This window comes from Carcharhinus amblyrhynchos, chromosome 28, assembly GCF_965287045.1.
Source record: "Carcharhinus amblyrhynchos chromosome 28, sCarAmb.v2.hapA, whole genome shotgun sequence".
NCBI classification, from domain to species: Eukaryota; Metazoa; Chordata; class Chondrichthyes; order Carcharhiniformes; family Carcharhinidae; genus Carcharhinus; species Carcharhinus amblyrhynchos.
The window spans coordinates 27904859-27916874 of NC_137351.1; the positions used below are offsets into that span (position 1 = coordinate 27904859).

The 12016-nt window shown below is 44.9% G+C and overlaps 1 protein-coding gene across 5 annotated transcripts in view; it reads right to left on the reverse strand.

The window, feature by feature from the left end:
• Positions 1-12016, reverse strand: part of sema4ba (sema domain, immunoglobulin domain (Ig), transmembrane domain (TM) and short cytoplasmic domain, (semaphorin) 4Ba) — a 451928-nt gene that overhangs the window by 127400 nt on the left and 312512 nt on the right. The window contains exon 1 of one of the 5 annotated variants that reach the window (XM_080214190.1): positions 216-627. The exons of the other annotated variants lie outside the window; for them this stretch is intronic. The gene's annotated coding sequence lies outside the window, so the exon portion shown is untranslated. Of the gene's footprint in view, positions 1-215; positions 628-12016 lie in introns of those variants that run through there. 5 annotated transcript variants of the gene reach the window in all.

The window sequence follows — 12016 nt, forward strand, 5'->3', positions numbered from 1 at the left end:
ATCTAAAGCAATCTACCTTGTCACTGCAATTTCCTGCTCGTATCATTCAAACAATATTTAGCCCCTCTCAGTGACTGAGGCAGCCTGAAGATATTAACTCAACAGCATGAAATAAAGGTTTGGAAAGAAAAATAAACCTGTATAGGTATTAACGCAAACATCAATATTCGCACAGCTAGCCCCCTAGAATAGCTTGAACTCTATCAGCAACTTACTGTCTCCGACATCTGTCTTAGAAATCTGAGGAGATTTCGCGAGGGGTGATTTCATGATCTTGCTTGCCTCAGTGAGGGGATCTCGGAGCCCTCTGTCCCATGATAAGCTTCCTCCCGTGAGGAGATTGCAGGAGCTCCTCTCTGTTTATCTCACCTGCCGTAGCCTTAACAAAAGCACACAGGAACGGCAAGGTTACCCGAACAGTCTGCCAAGTGCAAGGAAACTGGAATCACAAGCTCCGTGGCTTTCGTGTGACACAATCTCACTTCTAAACAGTGCTGGCAAAGTGATCGGCAGTTGGCAAAAAATGACTCAGTTCGTATCAGCGTTAAAAAAAAATCCTGGAGTGGTTAAACTGACTGCTCCCTGGGATAAGGAGTAAGTCTCCCCCAGCAGCAGTAATCCAGAAAGTAGCAGCAACACTACAGCATAAACACGCTACGTAATATGCTGACACCAAAGTAGGTGTGGTGCACTGTCAATTAAAATAAAAATTTAACTCAGCCTCGTTCACTTTAATACAAAGTTAACTCAATCTTGTTTGCTCTAATCAGAGGGTGTTCAGAGTTGAATTGTTTGCCAGGATTCTCTGGCCACCCTGCGGCACTTTTCTTGGCGGTGCCCGCTGATTCCACCTCAGGAAACACGCGGCGGGGGTGCACTGTCAGTGGGACCAGAATATCCCGCTGGCCTGAAGAGCAAGAAGATCGTGCCCTTTGTCCGGTGTGACAATTCCGAAAGCGCTGCCTTGAAAAGGTGGTACGAGTGGATTCAACTGTCACTTTCAAAAGGGAACTGGATTGATCCGAGGAAAGGAAACATTTGCCGATTTATGGGGAAAGAGCAAGGAAGTGGGACTAATTGGATAGGAGAGTTGGCATGGGGACAACAAAACAAATGACCTTTCTGTACTGTGTGAGAATGTTTCTACTGTGCATCATGACAGACCCGAGGACTAACCTGTAAAGGAGCCATTGGGAAATAGTGACCGTAGTATGATAGTTTTATATTGAGTTTGAAAGTGATAATAAATTCTAAAACTGGGGTCCAAAATCTAAACAAAGGAGATAACAAAGGTATGAGGAGCAAGTGGATTGGGAAAATACATTTAAAGATTTGACAGTAGACGGGCAAAGGCTAGTATTCAAATAAGGTGCAGCACATGTACATTCCTCTACAATGTAAAAATCCAACAGTAAAGGTTCAAGAAGGCTGCTCACCACCACCTTCTCAAGGACAACTAAGGCCGGGCAACAAATGCTGGCCTAGCCAGTGACACCCGCATCCCAGGACTGAATATTCAAAAAAATTGTGAATAATAAAAGAAGTTAAAGATTCCATTGGATCAAAGGCTTATAAATTGCCAGAAAAAATGGGAAGCCCCAGGACTGGGAGCAATTCAGAATCCAGCAAAGGAGGACCAAGAAACTGATAAAGAAAGGGAAATGAATGCAAGCTAACGAGAAGCATAAAAGCTTCTTTAGATTTGCGAAAATAAAAAGATTAGCTCAGACAAATGTTGGCCCATTACCAGCAGGGACAGGAGAACTTATAATGGAGAATCGGGCGGCACAGTGGTTAGCACTGCTGCCTCACAGCGCCAGGGACCAGGTTTGATTCCCGGCTCAGGTCACTGTCTGTGTAGAGTTTGCACATTTTCGCCATGTCTGCATGGGTTTCCCTCTGGGTACTCCAGTTCCCTCTCACAGTCCAAAGATGTGTGGATTGGCCATGCTAAAACTGCCCCTTAGTGTCGGGGGGAGTAGTTAGAGTAAATGCATGGGGTTAGAGGGGTAGGGTCTGGGTGGGATTGTGTTGGTCCAGACTCAATGGGCCAAATGGCCTCCTTCTGCACTGTATGATTCTATAATAGGGGAATGGTGGAGAAACTAAACAAATACTTTGTATGTGCGTTCACGGAAGAAATTACAGAAAATCTCCCAGAAAAACAAGTGAACTAAGAGGTTGTGAAATTGGGGAACTGAAAGAAGAGGTAGTACTGAAAAAATTACTTGGATTGAAAATTGATACAGCTCCTGGACCAGCTGGGTTTCATCCCAGAGTTTTGAAGAAGGTGACTGTCGAAATGTCGGATGCATTAGTGATAATCATTCAAAAATCAATGAATCCTGGAAAGGCTCCTGCAAACTGGTAAGTAGCAAATTTGAGAAGGGAGGGGAAGAGAAAATGGAGAATTGCAGACCTGTTAGTTCAACAATAGGGAAAATGTTAGAATCTATTATAAAGAATGTGATAACTGGACTCGAAGCATACAGATAAAGGGGAACCAGTGAACGTTATGTATTTGGGTTTTCAGGAGGCTTTTGATGAGATCCCACTGAGGAGATTAGTAAACAATATTAGAGCACATGGGCTTGGGGTAATATATTAGTATGGATTGAGTACTGGTTGACAGACAGAAAAGAGAGACTAGGAGTAAAAAGGTCATTTTTCAGGATTGCAGGCTGCTACAAGTGAGATACCACAAGGATCAGTACTGGGACCAACACTATTCATAATCTATATCAGTAATTTGGATGGGGAGACCACATGTAACATTTCCACATTTTCTGCTGACACAAAACTAGGTTGGAATGTAATGTGAGGAGGATGCAAAGCAGCTTCAAGGAGACTGGGCAGGCTAAGTGAATGGGCAAGGACGTGGCAGCAGGAATATAATGTGATAAAGTTTTCCACTTCAGTAAGAAAAAATAGAAAGGCAGAGTATTTTTTAAACAGCGCGAGGTTGAGAAGTTCCACAGGGACCTGATAGATTGCGTTCAAAGGTTAGTAAAAGCTAGGATGGAGGTAAAATGGTATGTTGGCTTTTATTGCAAGGGAATGTGAATATAGGAGTAAAGATGTCTTGCTGTAATCATATCATGCCTTGAGGAAGCAGTACCTGGAGTATTGTGTGCTTATCTAAGGAAGGATGACTTGCCATCGATGAAGTGCAATGGAGTTTCGCTGGGAGGGAGTGGAATTGTCTTATGAGGAAAGAGTGAGGAAACTGGGTCAGTATTCTTGAGAATTCAAAGAATGAGAGGGGATCTCATTGAAACTTACCAAATTCTTACAGGACCTCACAGTGTAGATGTGGATAAAATGGTTTCCCCTGGCATCTAGAACCAAGGGCCACACCCTGGGAATAAGGGGCGGGCCATTTAAGACTGGGATGAGAAGGAATGTCTTCACTCAGAGGATGGTGAATCTTTGGATTTGCTATCCCATTGGATTGTACAAACTCAATATTTGAGCATCTTCAGGATGGACATCAATAGATGTCCATAAGCAATAAGATGAAGGAGCAGAATTAGGCCATTTAGCCCATCAAGTCTGCTCTGTCATTCAATCATGCCTGATAAGTTTCTCAATGCTATTCTCCTGCTTTTCCCCATAACCTTTGATCCCCTTACCGATCAAGAACCTATCTATCTCTGTCTTAAATACGCACAAAGGCCTGGCCTCCACAACCTTCTGTCGCAATGAATTCTATGGATTCACCACCCTCTAGTTGAAGGAATTTCTCCTCATGTCGGGATACTAATGTCATCAAGGGTAATGGAGATGGTGAGGGGGGTAAAATGGTAAAAGAAGTAGGTGGATCCGCCATGATCTGTATGAATGGCAGAATAGGCTCGATGGGCTGAATGGCCTACGCCTGCTCCCATTTCCCACATTCCTAAACTGACAGGAGGTGGATTACAGACTCAGCTTTCGCTGCTGCTCCAAAGCTCTGGTTCCCTTCCAAACCCCCCCCGAGTAACTGACACAAATTTCAAGCTACCAGAGAGACGTTGGCTCTGTAACAACACCAAACACTGGAAATGCACAATCAATCACTTCAAATTCATCAACAGATGTAGACAAGCTGTAATATTCCAGGTGTGTGCCCTTCCATCAGAACCGGTTCTGATCGAGTTTACACACCCAGGCTGACACAACCACTCTCTTCCCTTTGGGGATTTAAACCCTTTTCCTGTTTTGATTTCAGATTTCCAGATTTTCGTTCTTAAGTTCATTCCTTGCCTCTGTCATCGCTTAAGAGATTTATCCTGTTTAGTTCACACACACACACACACACACACACACACACACACACACACACACACACACACACACACACACACACACACACACACACACACACATTTATCTCCAGTGGCATTCAACACATCGAACCTCTTCATAGAAAACTAATGTTTTTGGCTTACTGAAACATCAAATTAAAAATTCCTCTTAACAGGCTACATCCTGACATTACATTACTTTATCTAACAACTCAAGTTTACAATTTGTGAGCACGATCTAAACTTGCCTGTACAGCAATCATGCCCTGTACCTCCCTGTGTGTACAGCAATCGCGCCCTGTACCTCCCTGTGTGTACAGCAATCGCGCCCTGTACCTCCCTGTGTGTACAGCAATCGCGCCCTGTACCTCCCTGCGTGTACAGCAATCGCGCCCTGTACCTCCCTGCGTGTACAGCAATCATGCCCTGTACCTCCCTGCGTGTACAGCTAGTGTACCACATATATTAAATCACCATAAACCTACAGCTGCGATCCACCACAAACATTTAGCCAACTCTGTACACTAGTTCACCAATGCACAGACATCACTTTTCCTCAGCTCAGGATTTCTGTCATTTTAATCCCTTGAGTAATAACAGTGTCTGTTTCCGTGGTGATCTGTCTCAAGATGTGTGCTGTCATTCTATCACAGGGTCTGCACACACCAGATACTAACCCACAGACCGGTCATTCAACCAGGTAGATTGGAGAAGCTGTTCTCCTTTGAGAGACATTCAGAGCAATGAGGGCACTGGCCAGGGTAGACGGCTGTTCCCATTAGAGAAAGGACAAGAACTAGAAGACACCGGTTTCAAATAACTGATGAAAGAAGCAAAGGCAACACAAGGGAAAACATGTTTTATTTATACAGCAAAAGGTTTGGGAACTGGAAGGCACTGCCTAAGATATGGTGGAGGTAGATTCAATCGTGACTTTCCAAAAAAGGATTGATTTAGAATCATAGAATCCTACAGTGCAGAAGGAGGCCATTCAGCCCATCAAGTCTGCACCAACCACAATCCCACCCAGGCCCTATCCCCGTAAGCCCATGCACTTACCCTACTTAGTCCCCCTCACACTAAGGGTCAATTTAGTAAGGCCAATCCACCTAACCACGACATCTTTGAGCTGTGGGAGGAAACCGGAGCACCCAGAGGAAACGGGGCAAATGTGCACACAGACAGTGACCCAAACCAAGAGTTGATTCGATTTATTATTGTCACGTGCTTTGGGGTGCAATGAAAACTTGCACGTTACGCAAATAAAACATACCGTTTATAGATTACACTGGGGGAGAGGAAAGGAGAGGCTGCAAAATATAGTGTTACAGTCATAGCTAGGAGCCCACGTATCCGGAATACTCTTCTCCACCATCTTCCATTAGGAAGAAGATACAAAAGTCCGAGGTCACGTACCAACCAACTCAAGAACAGCTTCTTCCCTGCTGCCATCAGACTTTAGAAGGGACCTATCATATATTCAGCTGATCCTTCTTTTCACCCTAGCTATGACTGTAATGCTATACTCTGCATCCTCTCCTGTCCTTCTCCCCTTTGTACTCTGTGAATGGAATGCTTTGTCTGTATAGCTCGCAAGAAACAATACATTTTGCTGTATCCCAATACATGTGGCAATAATAAATCAAAGAAGGTGGAAGACAGAATGTCCAGCTGTGTGGGGTCTTTGATTATGCTGGCTGATTTTCCAAGGCAGCAAGAAATGTCAATGGATGGGAGGCTGGTTTGCATGATGGACAGGGCTATATTCATGACCCTTTGCTGTTTCTTGTGGTCTTGGTCAGAGCAGGAGCCATAACGGAATATTCCATAATTGGAATATTATCTGGAGCGATACCGCTGCAACTTTATAAGACCCTTGTTGGGAGATAATGCTACATCTTTATAAGACCCTTGTCAGACCCCAATTGGAGTACTGTGCGCAGTTCTGGTCGCCTCACTACAAGAAGGATGTGGAAGCTATTGAAAGGGTGCAGAGGAGATTTACAAGGACGTTGCCTGGATTGGGAGGCATGCCTTATGAGGATAGGTTGAGGGAGCTAGGTCTTTTCCCCCTGGAGAGACGAAGGATGAGAGGTGACCTGATAGAGGTTTATAAGATGTTGAGAGGTACAGATAGGATGGATTCTCAGAGGCTATTTCCCAGGGCTGAAATGGTCACTACGAGAGGACACAGGTTTAAGGTGCTGGGGAGTAGGTATAGAGGAGATGTCAGGGGTAAGTTTTTCACTCAGAGGGTGGTGAGTGAGTGGAATCGGCTGCTGTTGGCGGTGGTGGAGGCAAACTCGTTGGGGTCTTTTAAGAGACTTCTGGATGAGTACATGGGATTTAATGGGATTGAGGGTTATAGATAGGCCTGGTAGGTAGGGACATGATTGGTACAACTTGTGGGCCGAAGGGCCTGTTTGTGCTGTAGTGTTCTATGCTCTATATTCTAGAAAAATCTGCAGCACCACAGGACGGGGTGAGGGGGGCGGGTGTGGGGGCAATGGAGGTAGGTAGAATTGCTCCTACAGAGAGCAGGTACAGACAGAGAGAGATGAACAGCTCCTTTCTGTGCTGTAACTCATTCTACAATTCTACACAGGGGTTGACGTTGATTTCCTGTCAGATAAAGAAAATAAATCTGCCAAAATGTTTAATTATCCACCGCGGTCTCAAAGAACATGGTTTCAGCCGATGCATTGCTTTGTGTAGATAAATTAATTCTCCACAGACTCCAGCCACATGAGCACAATTGACATAATATAAAACAAGACTGAAGTATTCAGACACGTTAGGGTTCAAGGAGTTGTATTTTTCAGCATCTCCACACACTGTCCTTTAACTGAGCCCAGTTTTGGCCTCTTCAACATAGGAAGAATGTACCATAGATCGCATCATATAAGTCACTCCAGAGTTGTATAATTATCCTAATTTACTATCATGCTTTTGTACATATTCAGCAAATAAATTGAGCCTTCCCTTCCCTCTTTTCAGCTATGAAATGCTGTGAGATTCAGCCATGACTCACATTCCGAGGCAGCCTCAATAATTCACTTTACTGACCTTATACTGTGGGTCCGTTCACAGGGTCAAGCAGGCTGTGCTGTGAAGCAGACAGGCAGGGGTTTCAGTCACAGGGCAAGCGAGTGATGAACAGAAGCGGGTCCTCCAGAAAAATGGCTGGATGTACGAAGTTGGATTCAAGCTAAAAGTCAGAACGTTGGCCAACTCGTCAAGTGACGGCGCTTCAGGGCAGGAGTTTGGTGCTAATGGGAAAGTGATGCTAGAATGGAAGAAGGAATCTGCCTCAAAGATGTCCAAGGACAAATGTAACATGGGGCCGAGGACCAGGAACTGACCTAACCTTGAGAATGACGTATTGGAAACGGCCCTCAAAAGCTGCCAGAATGGCTACATCATCATCAGAATTGTTGAGTGGACCAAATCAAACCCAGTCCAGCAAAGGCCGCAGCTGGAGTACTGTGTGCAGTTTTGGGCGCCGTACTTACACAAGGATATTGTGGCCTTGGAGGGAGTGCAGAGGAGGTTTACTAGGCTGATGCCGGAGTTGAGGGGGTTGAGCTATGAGGAGAGGCTGAATAAACTAGGCTTGTACTCGTTAGAGTTTAGAAGAATGAGGGGAGATCTCATTGAGACGTATAAGATGATGAATGGGATGAATAGGATAGAGGTGGAGAGACTCTTCCCGCTCAGAAAGGATAATAGGACTAGGGGGCACAGCCTCAAGATAAAGGGGGGGCGGTTTAGAACAGAGTTGAGGAGGAACTTCTTCACTCAAAGGGTGGTGAATCTCTGGAATTCTCTGCCCGTTGAAGTGGTGGAGGCTACCTCGCTAAATATTTTTAAGACGCGGGTTGATGGGTTTTTGATAAGAGAGGGGATTAAGGGTTATGGGGAGAGGGCAGGAATGTGGAACTGAGCCACGACAGATCAGCCATGATCTTATTGAATGGCGGGGCAGGCTCGAAGGGCTAGATGGCCTACTCCTGCTCCTATTTCTTATGTTCTTATGTTCTTAAAGGTTTCAGAGCAACAGTTAGTTCAGTTAGTTAGTGTAGCATCTTCATGGAATAAATCAGCGTATGTGAGGGTGGCACAGTAACACAGTGGTTAGCACTGCTGTCTCACAGCACCAAGTACCCAGGTACAGTTCCCAGTTTGGGTCACTGTCTGTGCGGAGTCTGCACATTTTCCCTGTGTCTGGGTGGGTTTCCTCCCACAGTCTGAAAGACATGCTGGTTACGTGTATTGGCCATGCTAAATTCTCCCTCAGTGTACCTGAACAGGCACCAGAGTGTGGCGGCAAGGGAATTTTCATAGTAGCTTCATTGCAGTGTTAATGTAAGCCTACTTGTTACGCACATTGGCAAGAGAGCACAATACCCAAATGACCACTTTCCAGCAATTCATTATCAGTCAGCGGCAAAAACAAGATGAGCTATTCTGTCACATTGGCAACATGAATGCAGCATCCTTGAGTTTGATATACCCAGTGATCGGGCAGCGGAGTGGCAAAGGTTTGAAAACAATTCTAGTTCAAGATTCGCGGTGGTACTAGCCTGTCCTGCAGAACTAAATTAAAGCCCATGGTAATTTACAAACATAAAACCATGCTAAGCATCAAGTTCCCCTCTGGAACCTCTACGCACGCCCAAGACAACAGTTAGATAGATGAGGACAGAGTGAAGTTATGGATGTTGTAGGTGGTGTCCCAGTGGTCTACATAAAGAATGCTTATTAACGTGAGACATGTTTGGGATTCCATATATGAGACAACATGGTGGCACAGTGGTTAGCAGTGTTGCCTCACAGCACCAGGGATCCGAGTTCAATTCCAGCCTCTGGTGACTATCTGTCTGCAGTTTGCACATTCTCCCCGTGTCTGCATGGGTTTCCCCCATGTGCTCCAGTTGCCTCCCACACTCTAAAGGTGTGTGGGCCAGGTTGATTGGCCATGCTAAATTGCCCCTTAGTGTCAGGGGAAATAATAGGGTAAATACATAGGGTTAAGGGGATAGGATCTGGGGGGATTACAGACATGACGGGCTGAATGGCCTCCTTCTGCACTGTAGGGATTCTATGATTCTATCCTAACTGATGGGATAGATCAGGGGTTCCGGCAATTGCCCTTCAATCTTTGGATGTGGGCTCCACAAGCTATTCACGATGGATTATCTTCACACAAAAATGAGTGACCGACAGAGAAAAAAACCTTCTCTAAGAGTGGAAATATGTTTTTTACAAAGATTTAAGCTTCTCTTATGCAACTGACTTTGGTTCCGTGGAGGGGTCAGCTCCCAGGTGACCCAGACTGATGTGTGATATCGTTATTAAATCATGGGATTGTATTCCTGCACCAAGTGTCATCAGATCTTTCAAGAAGTGTGCAATATCTAGTTCAACCGAGGGAGGGAAAAATGATTTGTTTCGGAGGAATGGTTCTGAAAACCAAATCTGATCCCGACTGGGATCCTCACGATAATGCCACAGCCAAACTGGCTCCAAATAGATCTGATAAACTCTGTGCGCACACGATGGAGACGATAAGATTTAGGGGCAGAAGTGGGCCATTCGGCCCATCGTGTCTGCTCCACCATTCAATGAGATGACTGATTTGTTGTGATAATCCTAAACCCCACTTTTCCGCCTTATCCCCATAACCCTTGATCCCCTTACTGATGAAAAATCTGGCCATCTCAGCCTTGAATCTGATGGGTTCAAAGCATTCTAATTGTAGTTCAAAGTATTTTAGACAACTGATTTATCCAATGAGCAAGGCAAAATTCATTTAAAATAAATCACCAGTGCTAGGTTTCTTTCACATTTCAAAATGGTGACCATTCAAATCAGTTTGCATTTTGTACTCAGCACATAAATTGGCCAGCTGTGATGGAGGGTCCTCCTGACTCGAAACCTTGGTTTCTATTCTCTCCTCACAGATGCTGTCAGACCTGCTGAGATTTTCCAGCATTTTTCTGTTTTTGTTTCAGATTCCAGCATCCACATCAGTTTGCTTTTATATAAGTTGGCCACTGTTTATACAAGTATTTTTGCTCACCATTAGTGTCGTGATCTGTGATACTTGTCTGAGAGGGGGATACAGTGAAGATTCACTGGGTCAGGGTGAGAATGTGGATAATCAGACTTAGGGGAATGAATAGGCCATTTGGACCAGCCATTCAATAAGATTGCTGCCAAACTGGCTGTAGTCTTAACTCCATTTTCCTGTCTCTCCCCGCCACATAACCCATATTTATTTATTAGTGTCACGAGTAGACTTACATTAAAACTGCAATGAAGTTACTGTGAAAATCCCCGAGTCGTCACTCTCCAGCACCTGTTCAGGTACACTGAGGGAGAATTTAGCATGGCCAGTGCACCTAACCAGCACATCTTTCAGACTGTGGGAGGAAACTGGACCACCCGGAGGAAACCCATGCAGACACAGGGAAAACGAGCAAACTCCACACAGACCGTGACCCAAGCTGGGAACTGAACCCAGGTCCCTGGAGCTGTGAGGCAGCAGTGCTAACCATTGCGCCACCTCAAAGAGAAAAAAAGACCTGTGCAACCATATGCAGGGACATCTGCATTGGAATATTCTTATCTTTATATTTTAATCTTTTTATCATTTCTATTCATTATCTTTCGTTGCACAACTCCTACCATGACGGACCCTCATTGAGTTGGGAAGATATAATGAGCCATGAGTCACGCACACACTTACTTATAATAAAGTTCAAACATGACCAAAAAGTGCAATAATTCAAAGGGACTTTGGAAGCACATCAAAATCCAGTTGACGTTTCAGGGTTGGCCTGGGTGGGATGCTCATAAAGAGAGTCGGTGCAGACTCGATGGGCCAAATGGCCTCCTTCTGCACTGTGAGGGTTCTAAGAGATGCAGCATCGGGTAACTGTCCACTGAATTGGCAAAGATTTAAACACATCATCATTTGCTCTTGCGTTGAATGTATTTTGGAAGCAGTTCAGTGAAGGTTTACTGAAAGCCCACAAGACCAAATAAACCCTGTTGGACTTTAACCTGGTGCTGTGAGACTTCTTAGAGATGTGTAGGTACGGGGAATTGGCTATGGTAAATGCATGAGGTTATGGGGATAGGATGGGCCAGGATGGGATGGTCATACGGAGAATCGGTACAGACTCGATGGGCCAAATGTCCTCCTTCTGCACTGCTGGGGTTCTGTGAGATGCAGCATCGGGTAACTGCCTTAAATAATTCGGAAGTAGTGGTGTTGTCTCTGGACCAGAAACCCAGAGTAATGCTCTGACCTTGGTCCGAATCCCACCATGGGCAGATGGTGAAATTTTAATTCAGCAAAAACAATGTTTGGATTAAAACTCCAATGAAAACTCCGTGGTAGAAATGTCTTAAAAACTGCCACCAATCTGCTATCCTTATCTGGTTTGGCCTACATGTGACTCTAGGTCCACAGCAATGTGGTTGACGTGGGGGAGATGGTGGCATAGAGGTATTATCACTGGACTCGTAATTCAGAGACCCGGGTCAAGATCTGGGGACCCGTTTTCAAATCCCATCACGACAGATGGTAAAATCTGAATTCAATAAAATTCTGGAACGTTGACAATGAAACCACTGTCGATTGTCTTAAAAACCCATCTAGTTTACTAACACCCTTTAGGGAAGGGAATCTACTGTCCTTACCCGGTCTGGCCTACACGTAA